The following is a 12320-nucleotide window of genomic DNA, read 5'->3' as shown; positions in this document are numbered from 1 at the left end:
GTATATCACTACTGCAAGGTGGTAAGAATGTGGAGACGCATGATAAAATAAAATTAGTGTAACCTATGGACTATTGTTAATGGCAATATTGTAATATTCTTGCATCAATGCAAAGAAGTATTGTGTTAATAGGGGGAATGTACAAAATATACAAAATGTATGCTATAGACCACAGTTAGCAGTAACGTTCCATAATTTGTAACAAATGTTCTACAATAATGTAGTGTGTTGGTGTAGGGTGTCATTGTATGGGAATTTCTCACATGTTCATAATCATTTCGTAATTTTGCAAACTCTCTAATAAAATCACATTTTAGAAAAAGTAAAATTTTCTCTATTCTCAAATTATATAATCTTACATGTAGAAAAATCCTATAGTGGCTACACAAACACATGTCTATTTATACTCATACACACCCACACCCTAACTATTAGAGTTAATAAATACATGCAGTGAAGTTGCAGGGTAAAATATTAATGTGCATAAGTCACTTATATTTAGTTAAACAAATTGTGAGGAAAACAAAAAGAAAATTAAGAAAAAATTAATTTCAAAAGCATCAAAAATAATAAAATTGCTAATGAATAATATTTTTAATGGTACCAGGGCCAGGGAATGAGTCCAGGACCTTGTATGTGGGAAGCTGGCACTCAACTACTGAGCCACATTGGCTCCCTTGAGTTGGTTTGCTCATTTGTTGGCTTGTTTATTTATTTTAGGAGGCACCAGGGACCAAGCCTGGGACCTTCTCTGTGGGAAGCAAGTGCTCAAACACTTGAGCCACATCTCTCCCCTGCTAGGAATAATTTTAACCAAGGTATGCAGATGTCGTATACTGATATCTATAAAATGTTGCTGAAAGAAGTTAAAGAAGACATAAATAAATGGAAAGGCACCCCATTTAATGGAATGGCAGATTTAATATACTTAAGGTAGCAATTCTTCCCCCAAAAACATTGAGAGATACAATGAATGCCCATCAAAACCTCATAGCCCATGGGAAACTGACTTGGCCCAATGGATAGGGCAACCGCCTACCACATGGAAGGTCCACAGTTCAATCCCCAGGCCTCCTTGACCCATGTGGAGCTGGCCCATGCACAGTGCTGATGCGGGAAAGGAGTGCTATGCCACGCAGGGGTGTCCCCCGCATAGGGAGCCCCATGCACGAGGAGTGCGCCCCGTAGGGAGAGCCGCCCAGCACGAAGGAAAGTGCAGCCAGCCCAAGAATGGTGCCGCACACACAGAGAGCTAACACAACAAGATGATGCAACAAAAAGAAACACAGATTCCTGGTACCGCTGATAAGGATAGAAGCGGTCACAGAAGAACACGCAACAAATGTACACAGAAAGCAGACAACTAGGGCAAGGGGGGAAGGGGAAAGAAATAAAAAATAAAAATAAAAAACCTCATAGCCCATTTTAAAAAATAAATGTAATAATAACAAAAAATAGACAAGGAAATTCTTCACCTTTCAATGTAAATGCTCTAATAATGATTCAGGTTATGAATGCACAACTATGTGATTACATTAAGTACCACTGATTGTACACTTTGGATGAATTGTATGCTTTATTAATTAAAGATGATTTGTTTAAAAAATAAATGTAAAAGCTTACCCTTGAAATCATGGAATTATAGAAACATCCTGAATAGATAAAATTATACTGAAAAAGAAGAAAAAATGAGAAGATATCCAATTCTATATTTCTAAGCATAATACAAATCTACAGTTTTTAAAACATTTGATACTGACATAAATGTAAACATCTAAAACAATGGAAAATAACTCATACTTCAGAAATAAACCTATATATATCATCAATTAATTTTCAACATACATGGCACCAAGGTCTTGCACTTAGGAAAGAACTGTGTCTTCACCATATGGTGGCCAAACAACTGGATATGCACATACAAGGCATGCATTTTTATACTTACCTTAAAATATTTACAAAAAACTAAGTCATTTAGAGAGGTAAATGTAAGAGCAGTACTATATCATTCTTACAAGTAGATATAGGGGTAATTCTTTATTACTTTGGATGTGGCAATTGATGCTTAGATGAGACATTAAAATCACTAGGAACAAACAAAAATAGACAAATTGTATTTCACAAAACTTTAAAACTTTTTCATCAAAGGACCCTCTTAGAAAGTGAAAAGGTAACCCGCAGAAAGGAAGAAAATACTTTCCAAACATATATCTGAGAAGGGCCTAATATACAGAACGTATATTTTAAAAATCCCTTTCCTTTTAACATAAAGACAATCTAATTAAAAATGGACAAAGCATTTGAATAGACATTTCTTCAAGGAATATATGCAATTAGCTAACAAGCACAGGAAAAGAGGCTCAACATTTTTAGTTATTAGAGATATGCAAATCAGCACCACAGTATGACATCACTTCACACCTGCTAAGATGGTTATACTTTTTTGAAAACCTAAAATAAATGTTGGTGAGGATTTGGAGAAATTGGCTGGTAAGTATGTACAATTGTGCAACCACTTGAAAAATATTTTTGCAGTTCCTCAATAAGATACACATAGAATTAGCTGATGATTTAGTAATTCTCTTCCTTGATATATATTCCCAAAATTGAAGAGATCCAAGTAATTGCATACAAATATTCATATTGGCATTATTTACAATAACAGGTAGAAATGACCCAAATATCTATCACCTAATAAAATGATAATCAAAATGTGTAATATCCATACAAGGACTTTTGTTCATTCATAAAATGAAATGAAGTAATAGTATAAGTGATACCAAGGAAAAGACTTGTAAACATGATAAGTGTTTTCAAAACTTTTAAGCCAGGTACAAAGGTCACATTTTAAAAATATTCCATTTATAAGCAATATGAGAGTAGGCAAATCAATAATGACAGAAAGGTGATTATTAGTTGACAGGGATTAAGGGGAGTGGGCAATGTGTAATAACTCCTTTTGTGTATACAGGATTTCCTTTGAAGTTGATAAAAATATTCTGAAAATAAGACAATGCTGATGCACAACATGAAGATAGTAAATGCCACTGACAGTACACTGAAAATGCTTAATTTCATGTTATTTGAATTTCACCATAATAAAAAAATGTACAGATAATGTCAAGTATAGAAAGTGCATGAGATTTTTTTAAAGAAATCCAATTTTCTCTAGAATATATATTTTTAATGTATAAATCTGCATATAAACATTATGTTCTAAATTTTAATATTTTCTAGCATTTTCTTTTTTATGCATAAATGATACCATATTCATAGTAAGATAAAATAAAATGGCAATTTAAAAGGAAACTCTTGAATTCTCAAATATTTGTACAATTCAATTGTGAATGAAACGGTAATACAATTATGTCATGTAATCTGTTATGTATTATAACCTTTAAATAACTTCCTCTTATTAAAACAAGTATACATTGGCTTCCAATGTTCTTTCAGATAATTACTAACATTTTTATCCTATTCTAGAGAATATTATGTAGCTTCTGCCCTACAATTCCCACCCTCCATTCTTCATTCCAGTAACTTGTTGAATTTTTGTCACATCATTAGGCCTGTTGAAATGATCATGTTTCTTCACCTTGCATTTATTTTTTCCAGATTTATTTCAGAGAATTCCAGCCTTTTATCTATAGAGAACGAGTGTGTTAGGATCCCTAATAATCTCCAGGACCTAGAATGTTTCTTACTACACATAATGCAACTAAGAGAAAGTATGAATGAATAAAGAAATGAATGAATCTTCATAATTTCTCTTAACAATAGCCTTAGCCTTAAATAGGCAATATCATCTAAGAGTTATAATTTTGAATTTATCTGGTAAATCCAATGAAGATGAACAGTATGTGTCCAACAGAATGAAGAACTGACTAGTTTTATCATCTTTGTAATCAGGGTCTGATCCCTGAAATATAGTCCTTACATGGTTTGACTGTTTTAAAAAGGTATACAAAATAAAGGTTATATTCACCTTAAGAAGAAACTGGACAGGGCAGGAATTTGGGAAGAGAAGAAAGTGCTCTTTCTTTTGGAACTTCTCTCAGAACTTGGTTGAACTCACCATTTCTTCCAATTTTGGAGTTTTGGAGAGTTCTCCAAACAATAGATTTGAGCAAATCACATTTACTTTCACTTTTATAAGTCTTGACTATATTCAGACTTTCTGTATTCCAAAAAAAATCTTCCATTTTACTGTATCCACTTTTGCCTCACCATTCTCATTTACTATTGTATACCTTATTCATTTTTCTTTTGAATCTCTTTCATTATTTTGTCTTGTACAAGATTCTAGACCTTTTCTGTTCAATACCATAAGCGATAAACATATGTGACTATTAAATGTGTTAATCAAATTTATATAACACTAAAAATTCAGTGCTTTAGGGGCACTAACGAAATTTCAAGTGCCCAATAGCTATATGTGGCTAGTGGCTTTTCTAATGGACTATGCAGATATAGAACACTATCTTCATTGCTGAAAGAACCATTTGGAATGTTCATTTGAAACTCAGATATTTCTTTTATTTTTTCCATTCGTAAATGAATTACTTTTTGCTTCTCTATTGATTCCTATGTCTACACTCCAATAATATTTAATTTTATTTCTTTTAATGCTTTATGGTAGGTGCTCATATCATTTAATCATTTATTTTAATTTACATAAGTATTTTACACAATACAAGACCAAGAGTTATCTCAGGAATACTGGTTTAGATTTGTGACTCTGGTAACTTTTTGTAATGTATTAAGTATTACTGTTATTTTTCATAATATACTTTAATATTTGTGCCAAGGTTATTTATAAGTTTTCCCCCCTTAATTTTTACTTCATAGATATTTTCATGTTTCTCACTATTTTCTTGTTTTATTCCCTTTTGAATACAGAATATCAGTTATCCATTTCAAATTTTTGAGGTTTTCCTTCATCCTATTGCATTTTCGTATGGTGGGTACATAAGTTTTTTAAAAGCAGTTTTTTTTTTTTTCAGGTTGTGGTACTTTGATGTATGCTTTAATGAATAATTGGAGAAATTATTCTTATTTCTTTGGAGGATGTAGTAAGGATTTTTATTGTTAAAGCAAGAAGTGATACAAGCCTATGAGGTGATATATACATTACATAGGCCTGAGTTCTTCATTCTAAGTCCTATGTCAGCAAACCAAAGCTTAACGAAGTTCCTGTCACTGTAAGTGCTCCTATCCTAGAATCTGAATACTGAGAACAGCCAATCATTACTCAACAGCTCCCTTTTACTTCTATAGCTTTGTTCCTCTAAGTCAAGGCTAAGCCACATAAGGAAAACTATCCTGGGTCAATTAATAAGATTATTTTCTTTAAGACTACCTTATCCTATTTATAGAATCCTTTTTGCTTTCACACTAGTATGTTCCCTTCCATTTTATGGACTGTATGTTTTCTGACATATGAATTTCTTTAAAAAGCTATGAGACCCATGAAAATAATTTCCTTCAGATTTTTTTTTTTTGGGGGGGGGGGGAAGCTATGATGGGACTCTGGAGACAAGAAGACAGCCAAAAGTGCCCACTGAATCCTTTGTGTTTTCTTTTCTCCTCATCTTCAAGATTCACGGATGAGTCCCTTGCAGATTTGACTCCACTACTTTTGTGTTTGAACTCTCTGATCTCACTAAGATGTCAGTCCAACATTTAGTGGGTTAATCTTATTAATGAAAAAGTTCAACTTTTTAGCCTGAGTCCCTAGACTTTTGGTATAAAACAATTTCATTTCTGCTATTGCTGGTTTCTTTGCCCTGTGCAGAAGATAAGAACTGAAATGATAAAGATAGGATTCTCATCTTTAACTAAAACTCTGATTCTCTACAGTCCAGCACTCTGGCATATTACATGTTCAAAATTTATGGGGCTGTAAGCTTAATCAACCTAATAAAATGGCAAGTCTCATCAAAGACAACCTGGAATTTCCATTTCCATTTTGGGAAATATCCAATTAGACAAAATTACTAATTACTCGAGAAAAGGAGCTCCAAAACTAAACAGATGAATGGAATGCCTACTTTATTTAGTAAGATAATCCAAGACTAAAAAATAGTTTCATTAAAAGACTCTTTGCAAAAGACAAATGAGAAATTGTAAGCGCAGAGGATTTCTGTTTTTGTGTCCAACAAATAGCAAAATAATTTTTTAATTTAAGCTATAAGCTATTTGTGTCTACCTACATGTTTGATGTATGATATTTTCCTACCTCTGAATAGTATTACAAAAGTCATTTATAAAATCCCTTTAAAGAGCTCTATTCAAGTTGGATTAAAGATAAATAAACATTTATATATAAATTAATACTACTATAGCTCCATAAATTAAGGAAAAAGAAAACTTCAAATATTTCCAGTGAAAACAGAACACATAGAAGTAAATCCAAGTTTTTTAAAATAAAGTTCACATATTTCAGTCAAACCCTAGGCAAATAGGATGGGTTGAATTTTAACTAAATAAAAATAGCTGTCTTTGAAATTATCAATACTAAGTAAAATAGTCATATAATTTTATTTTAGCTTGCTCTGTTCATCCTAAATTTATGCAGTGTTCTCATAAAATAATATAGCATTATACTACTGGATCCTTAAGATGATCAAAAAATGTAAATTGAGTTTTGAAGATGTTGGGTTGAAAAGAGTTTACAAGATCATTTTGAAAACAAATCAAATGCATGCAGGATGTGTTTTGTTAAGAGAATGAAAAATAGTTGCCTTAAAGCAAAATGACATGTTGTTACAGAATGAGAAACAAGAATATATAGGATAATCTGAATAGGTGTAGAAAGTTGTAGGTTTTCAGAAAAGGGATTTTATCTGTCAAGGTCAAGGGTGGTTAATACTCAATATGTTTATAAGATTGTTAGAAGTTTTCTTATTAGACAGTATCTTCATGCAAAACTAGTCCAGCATTTGATTTTCTTTTCATTACAATGACAAATTATCCTTGGATTATCAATCTATTCTTAATAATTAATAAAAGGTTTTTCTAAAATATCTGAGTAACCTGCTTAGACAGAAAGATTCTGTATCTTATCAGAAAAATCTCCTGTGCTTTATATCCTTTATATAATTATCCTTAATTGTGTTAGAGAATATCTTCCTACTTTTGAATAAAGTATTTTTTAAACCATCATGCTAAGTCCTCTCTTTATTTTGACATTTTGTCACTTTCATTAAGTAGAGAACTAAATTTTGTCTTGCAGTTTCCTTGCAGTTTAATAACTTTTGACAGTTTCTTTCTAAAAATTGAACCATAAATATCTTCTTGGTCTTTTACTCTCATTGGGATTTTATAGAGGGCCTTGGGAAAACACAAAGTATTTTCTTTCTTTCACCTTATAAAAAGAGAGGAGATAATTTAGTTCTATTAGCTATGTTATCAGTTATATAGGAAGGGTTATCAAATTAAAAAGGATTTTTGTTAACTTTCTGTTGGTTAAATTATGAGATAAAATGTTAATATAAACATTTCAGAAATTATATAAAGTTCTTAGAGACTTGTCAATACCCTCACTGCCCATGAGTTCTCCAAGTATTGGTAAGTCTGAATTAGACAACAGTACTACTGGTCATAAGTTCAGATGTTCTTGAAATAATATTTTGTGACCTGTCATCTGATTGTTCACTTTTATAAAACAGCAATAAGTTAACCATGGACATTTTATGTCTTTTTTGTTCTACAGATATGTTTTTATTCTGAAAATACTTGCAATCAGCCACAGGTCAGTGTGCTTCACCTTCAACAAAAAGGGCTGTCTTAGAGACCTATGGAAAGAGCTATGCCAATTTATCTGAGATGCAAGCTTCTAATGACATTCTTTAAATAGCTGAGAGCATACCACTGCACTGAGTCAAGATCTCCAAGAGTTTAGTGAAGAAGTTGATAGGTTCTTGAGATTGACAACAGAAGATCTAATGAAACACAGATTAGTTACTTAGGCCTAAATGAATTGATAAAGAATGTAATAGTTTCCTTTGGAATATTACTAATATTCTATTGTTCCATTTTCTAGATACAAGGGATCCCTTACTGAATTAAGCTATCTATAATCATAAAACATTTATCTTTTTCTCCTTACTTGATCTCTCCAGAATATGAAAACTCTTACTGAACAATCACATCTATTTTCCTCATTAAGAAGAAATAATTGGAGTAAATGATTATATAACAAAGTCTTAGAGGTATTAATTGAAGCACACAGAGGGAACTCCAAATACATTGCACACTAGAGCCTTGATGCAGTTGTCTATTCTTACCAAAATTGTGTAAACCTTCAGCAAAACTGCCATATTAATTAAAGCCTCAGCAAACTTAACTCTAAGCAGACCTAACATTTTTCCTCCAGAAAACTGAATTCTAATGAGATCCTTCTACTTCATCTCTTAACCTTCACCTAAAATGCTGTAATGTTCCTCACCCTGCTACTCTAATACCTTTATCCAATGAGGGGAGACCCCATGACTGTAAACTGGGAACTTCAAAATGAATGACTCCATATATGTTCTTATGATCAACTCAGATGCCATTATATTTGCTAATGCTTCTTATGCTAGGTATTTTAAAGGTACATTCCAAAAAGTCATACTGATTGAATAAGACAGACATGCATGATTTTCTTCCACCAAAACCAATGAAGTCTGTGCTCTTTCTTAACCCTGCTTTAAATTAGGACATTCTGTAAACTTCTATAGCAGAGGTTCTTAATTTTTTTTGTTCCACAGACTCCTTTGCAAGTCAGATAAAAATCACAAACCCTTTCTCAGAATGTAGTGGCAGATACTTTTAAGACACTCACTTGAATACCTTTAAATGAAATTTTTCAGTTCAAACTCATGGACCCCCTGAAATCTTTCCCCTGAAATCATCACAGACCCCTGACTGTTGATCTATAGTGATTTCAACATGCTATGGAAGCAAAGAGGGTCCCCCACTTCTTCTGGAATGCCAGCTGGAAATTGTGAACAAGTAAATTATCTCCTTTCTGCCATTTTACTCCCATCTACTGTTGCCATCATTAAGATAAAGGCTCACACAAGGAGGACTGAGGCTGAATGTATTTTTAAAATGCACTTGCATATTTTCATACAACAGTTGTTAGTAAAACAGCTGTAACTATAAACTTAAATTAAAACTATCTAAATTAAACAAAGAACCTCGGCTTTCCTAACCCAAAATTTTACCTATGGCCTTCTGTTTAGTCATAACATTCCTTTTAGGAAACACAAATTCTCCCCATTTGAAATTGTTCCTAGCAGACCTATCTCTGGGAATACATTGACAACTTATCATTTATTATCACACCATGACATGATCCAATTTGCAAATTCTTAACAGACTATACCAAAGATTATCTTCAATAAGTAAAGGAAGCTTTTCTGTCCTACATCACAGGCACTCCATTAATCATAATCTATCACCAGGATAATGGGTCAACTGGAAATGAGAGAAAAAGTTCTATCAGACTCCTGGACTAATTATGGGACTTAAGAATCAAAGTAAGAAGGAGGAAAGTACAGAATGTCATAATTTTACTACTTATTCCCAAGATGAGAAATCAAGTCCTAACATAAACAAGTCCTCACAAATACTCTCTACCTTACTAACACTTATAATGCATAAACACTTTATATTTTTCTAAGCTTTGACCTTTCAATGGCCTGGAAAGACAATGTCATTGTCTACTTCTCCAAGGATATTTCAAAGGAAGGTAAACTTAGAGACTGTTGGAATCATCACCATAAACCCTCACCTACACACATGGCGAAGGACCCCATTTTTCTACCCATAACAAATTTCTTTCTTATCCAAAATGCTTCAGCCTCTTTGGATGAAACTGCTTCATTTGTTTCATATCGAACACAAATACAAGACCCAAGGTCCTCTTTATTATGCTTTAACCTTTCTTGGACACGTAACCTTGTAAACAAAAATAAGAATCAACAAAAATTTATGATTACTAATTATATAGATGCTTATTTTCCTTATTTTTTCAGTATATTATAGAATAGTCCAAAGCTAATACCTGAAATTACTGAAACTGGATAGGTTAACCTCACCCTTCATTATGGTTATTTCAGATGAGGCTCACGTTGTGTATACTTATTATTGTGATGCTTATTCCAATCTGACTTTACCTTTGTTTATGGTTAGTTCAAAACTGGGTTCACCGTTATGTATACTTACTATTGTAGTGTATATTCTAGATTAAACTGACATTTGTTTATGGTTATTTGAAAAATTGAACTTGTGTATATTTACTACAGTGATTGTAAACACTCCACCCTCCCCTGTTTAAATCCATAAAAACACTAAACTCCTTAAAATCAGGGAGGCAGATTTCTGGGCCCTTGATGGACCAATGATCTCTTTTCTAGCATAGCAAATAAATTTTCTCACTTGGAACCCCAGTGTCTCAGGTATTGGTCTTTAAAATATATTGGCAGGAAAGACCCTGCTTTTGTTCAGTATCAATCACACTATAACTGTTGAGAGAATTATAAATATATCATAGAAGAGTTTGGAAAACTTACTCTAGTAGTCCACATGCCTCCACAAGCTACAAGAGACCTTAACAATGCATGTCCACTTTCAGGTTTAAGGAACTGGATCTGCAAAAGAGTTACAACACAAATAAATTTTGGTCGGCTCTCATTTGTACTCTCAACATCACAAGCCCTTGGGTACTTAGGACAAATGATAGTATCCTAGTAATGAATCTATAAACAAATCTTTGACTGTATTTACATTGTTCTACCAGTCAATATTTTTATTATGGAAATTGTAACAGATATTTGCCTGGGCTGTAATTTACCTTAATAGTTGCAATGTGCACTTGGTCTCCTCACAGCCTCTTGGGAATTTATAATAAATCTGAAACTTCTCATTGGACTACTCCCCTCAATCTACAGTCTTAGGCAAAACAGCATTTATCCAGTGACTTAATGATTCTGGGTTTGCCTCTTTTATCTGATTGCTGCTACCTTGGCTTGGGGTTAACACAAATGAAAACAGGATTAGATATGTATCAATCACAATAGAAATCACAGAATCAACTGCTAGAGCTACACCGAAAGTCATAAGATTTACTAGCTAAACTTGTTCCTCAGAAACTGAAACTTAACAACCTGCCATAACTTGCCAGGTTCTTTCCTCTCAACCTTCTCCAGGAATCTTCACCTTTTCTGTTTGTTTTTGTGCAGAACTTTGTCCCAGTTCCTACGGATTGTTTAAATTCTCTTCCTCACTCAGCGTCCCATTTTTCTTACACTTTTCATTTCTGGGACTGTCTAGTCTAGCAGCAATTCAGTTCAACCCTCCCCCTCCATTTTTCTTTGAAAGTCTTTTCTAACAAATGTTTCTTCCCTGTTGGATTATCCTGCCTCTGAGAGTGAGACAGTGTATTCCAGAAAGGTGGGACTCCCAGAAAAATTCGCTCTGCATTTAGGGAACTCCACCAATGATAACTGGATTGAGTGAGTGCACCTCTCAGTCACAGCCATTTTGCTGTGGTTTTACTCCCCGTCCTCCTAAATGGGGACCCTTTTGTTTTCAGCATTCCTCAGCAGCTTGCTTCAGCCTCGGGTTACAGTGCCCAGATATGTGTGGGGTTCCAACTCACAGCTGTGATTTCGTCTAAAATCCATTTCCCTGGTGAGAGGGGTCCAGGCTGCCTGCTGCCTCCTGGCGAACTCCCAAGCTTTGCACAGGACCCATTAAGAGGAAAGCGGGGAGGATCGGTAAATTTTGGAACCACGTTTCCTACCTGTTATTTTTCTGTTTCTTCAGTTCAGGATTTGTGGAGCCTTTCTCCAGTCTCTACCATCCTCCCGAGTATCGGCGGACGTTCTTTATGGCTTCCGTCGCTGTGTTGATGACGTCACGCACACCCACAATTGAATTTTTTTTTCAGAAGGTGTGGGAGATTGAACCCAGGACATTGTATGGGGTAAGCCGGTGCTCAATCACTGAGCTACATCTTCTCCGCAATGACAGTTTTTTCATTTGTATGCTTTGTTTTGTTTTTAGAAAGTGCCGCAGATTGTACTCAGGAACTCATACTCGGGAGGGTGGAGCTCAGCCACTTCAGCTACATCCACTCCCTCACTGATTTTTTTCTAACTTTATCTCAACTTCAAAAAATAAAATAATAGACAAAAGGCAGCTTAATCAATTATGGAAGTATTAATCTAAAAAAAATTGTCAAGTAGCTTTCTTATTTAATGCTAAAAGCAAAACCTTATTTGTTTCTACAGTGTAAGTAAGATACATAAGTGATTAGATTGGCTAAA

General features: G+C 33.7%; 1 protein-coding gene across 7 annotated transcripts in view; it reads right to left on the bottom strand.

Annotated features, from left to right (window-relative positions):
* LOC101429690 (zinc finger protein 596-like) overlaps window positions 1-11920 on the bottom strand; it is a 114921-nt gene extending 103001 nt beyond the window's left edge. For 4 of the 7 annotated variants that reach the window (XR_009186276.2, XM_058299347.2, XM_058299346.2 and 1 more), the window contains exons 1-2: window positions 11795-11904; window positions 10563-10640 (exon numbers count right to left, since the gene is read on the bottom strand). The gene's annotated coding sequence lies outside the window, so the exon portion shown is untranslated. Of the gene's footprint in view, window positions 1-1623; window positions 1672-10562; window positions 10641-11794 lie in introns of all 7 variants that reach the window. The other 3 variants (XM_058299348.2, XM_058299349.2, XM_058299345.2) reach the window with 2 other exon arrangements.
* Window positions 11921-12320: the final 400 nt, after the last annotated feature.

This window comes from Dasypus novemcinctus, chromosome 6 (genome assembly GCF_030445035.2).
Source record: "Dasypus novemcinctus isolate mDasNov1 chromosome 6, mDasNov1.1.hap2, whole genome shotgun sequence".
Classification (NCBI taxonomy): domain Eukaryota; kingdom Metazoa; phylum Chordata; class Mammalia; order Cingulata; family Dasypodidae; genus Dasypus; species Dasypus novemcinctus.
This window is presented reverse-complemented; position numbering and strand designations above follow the sequence as displayed.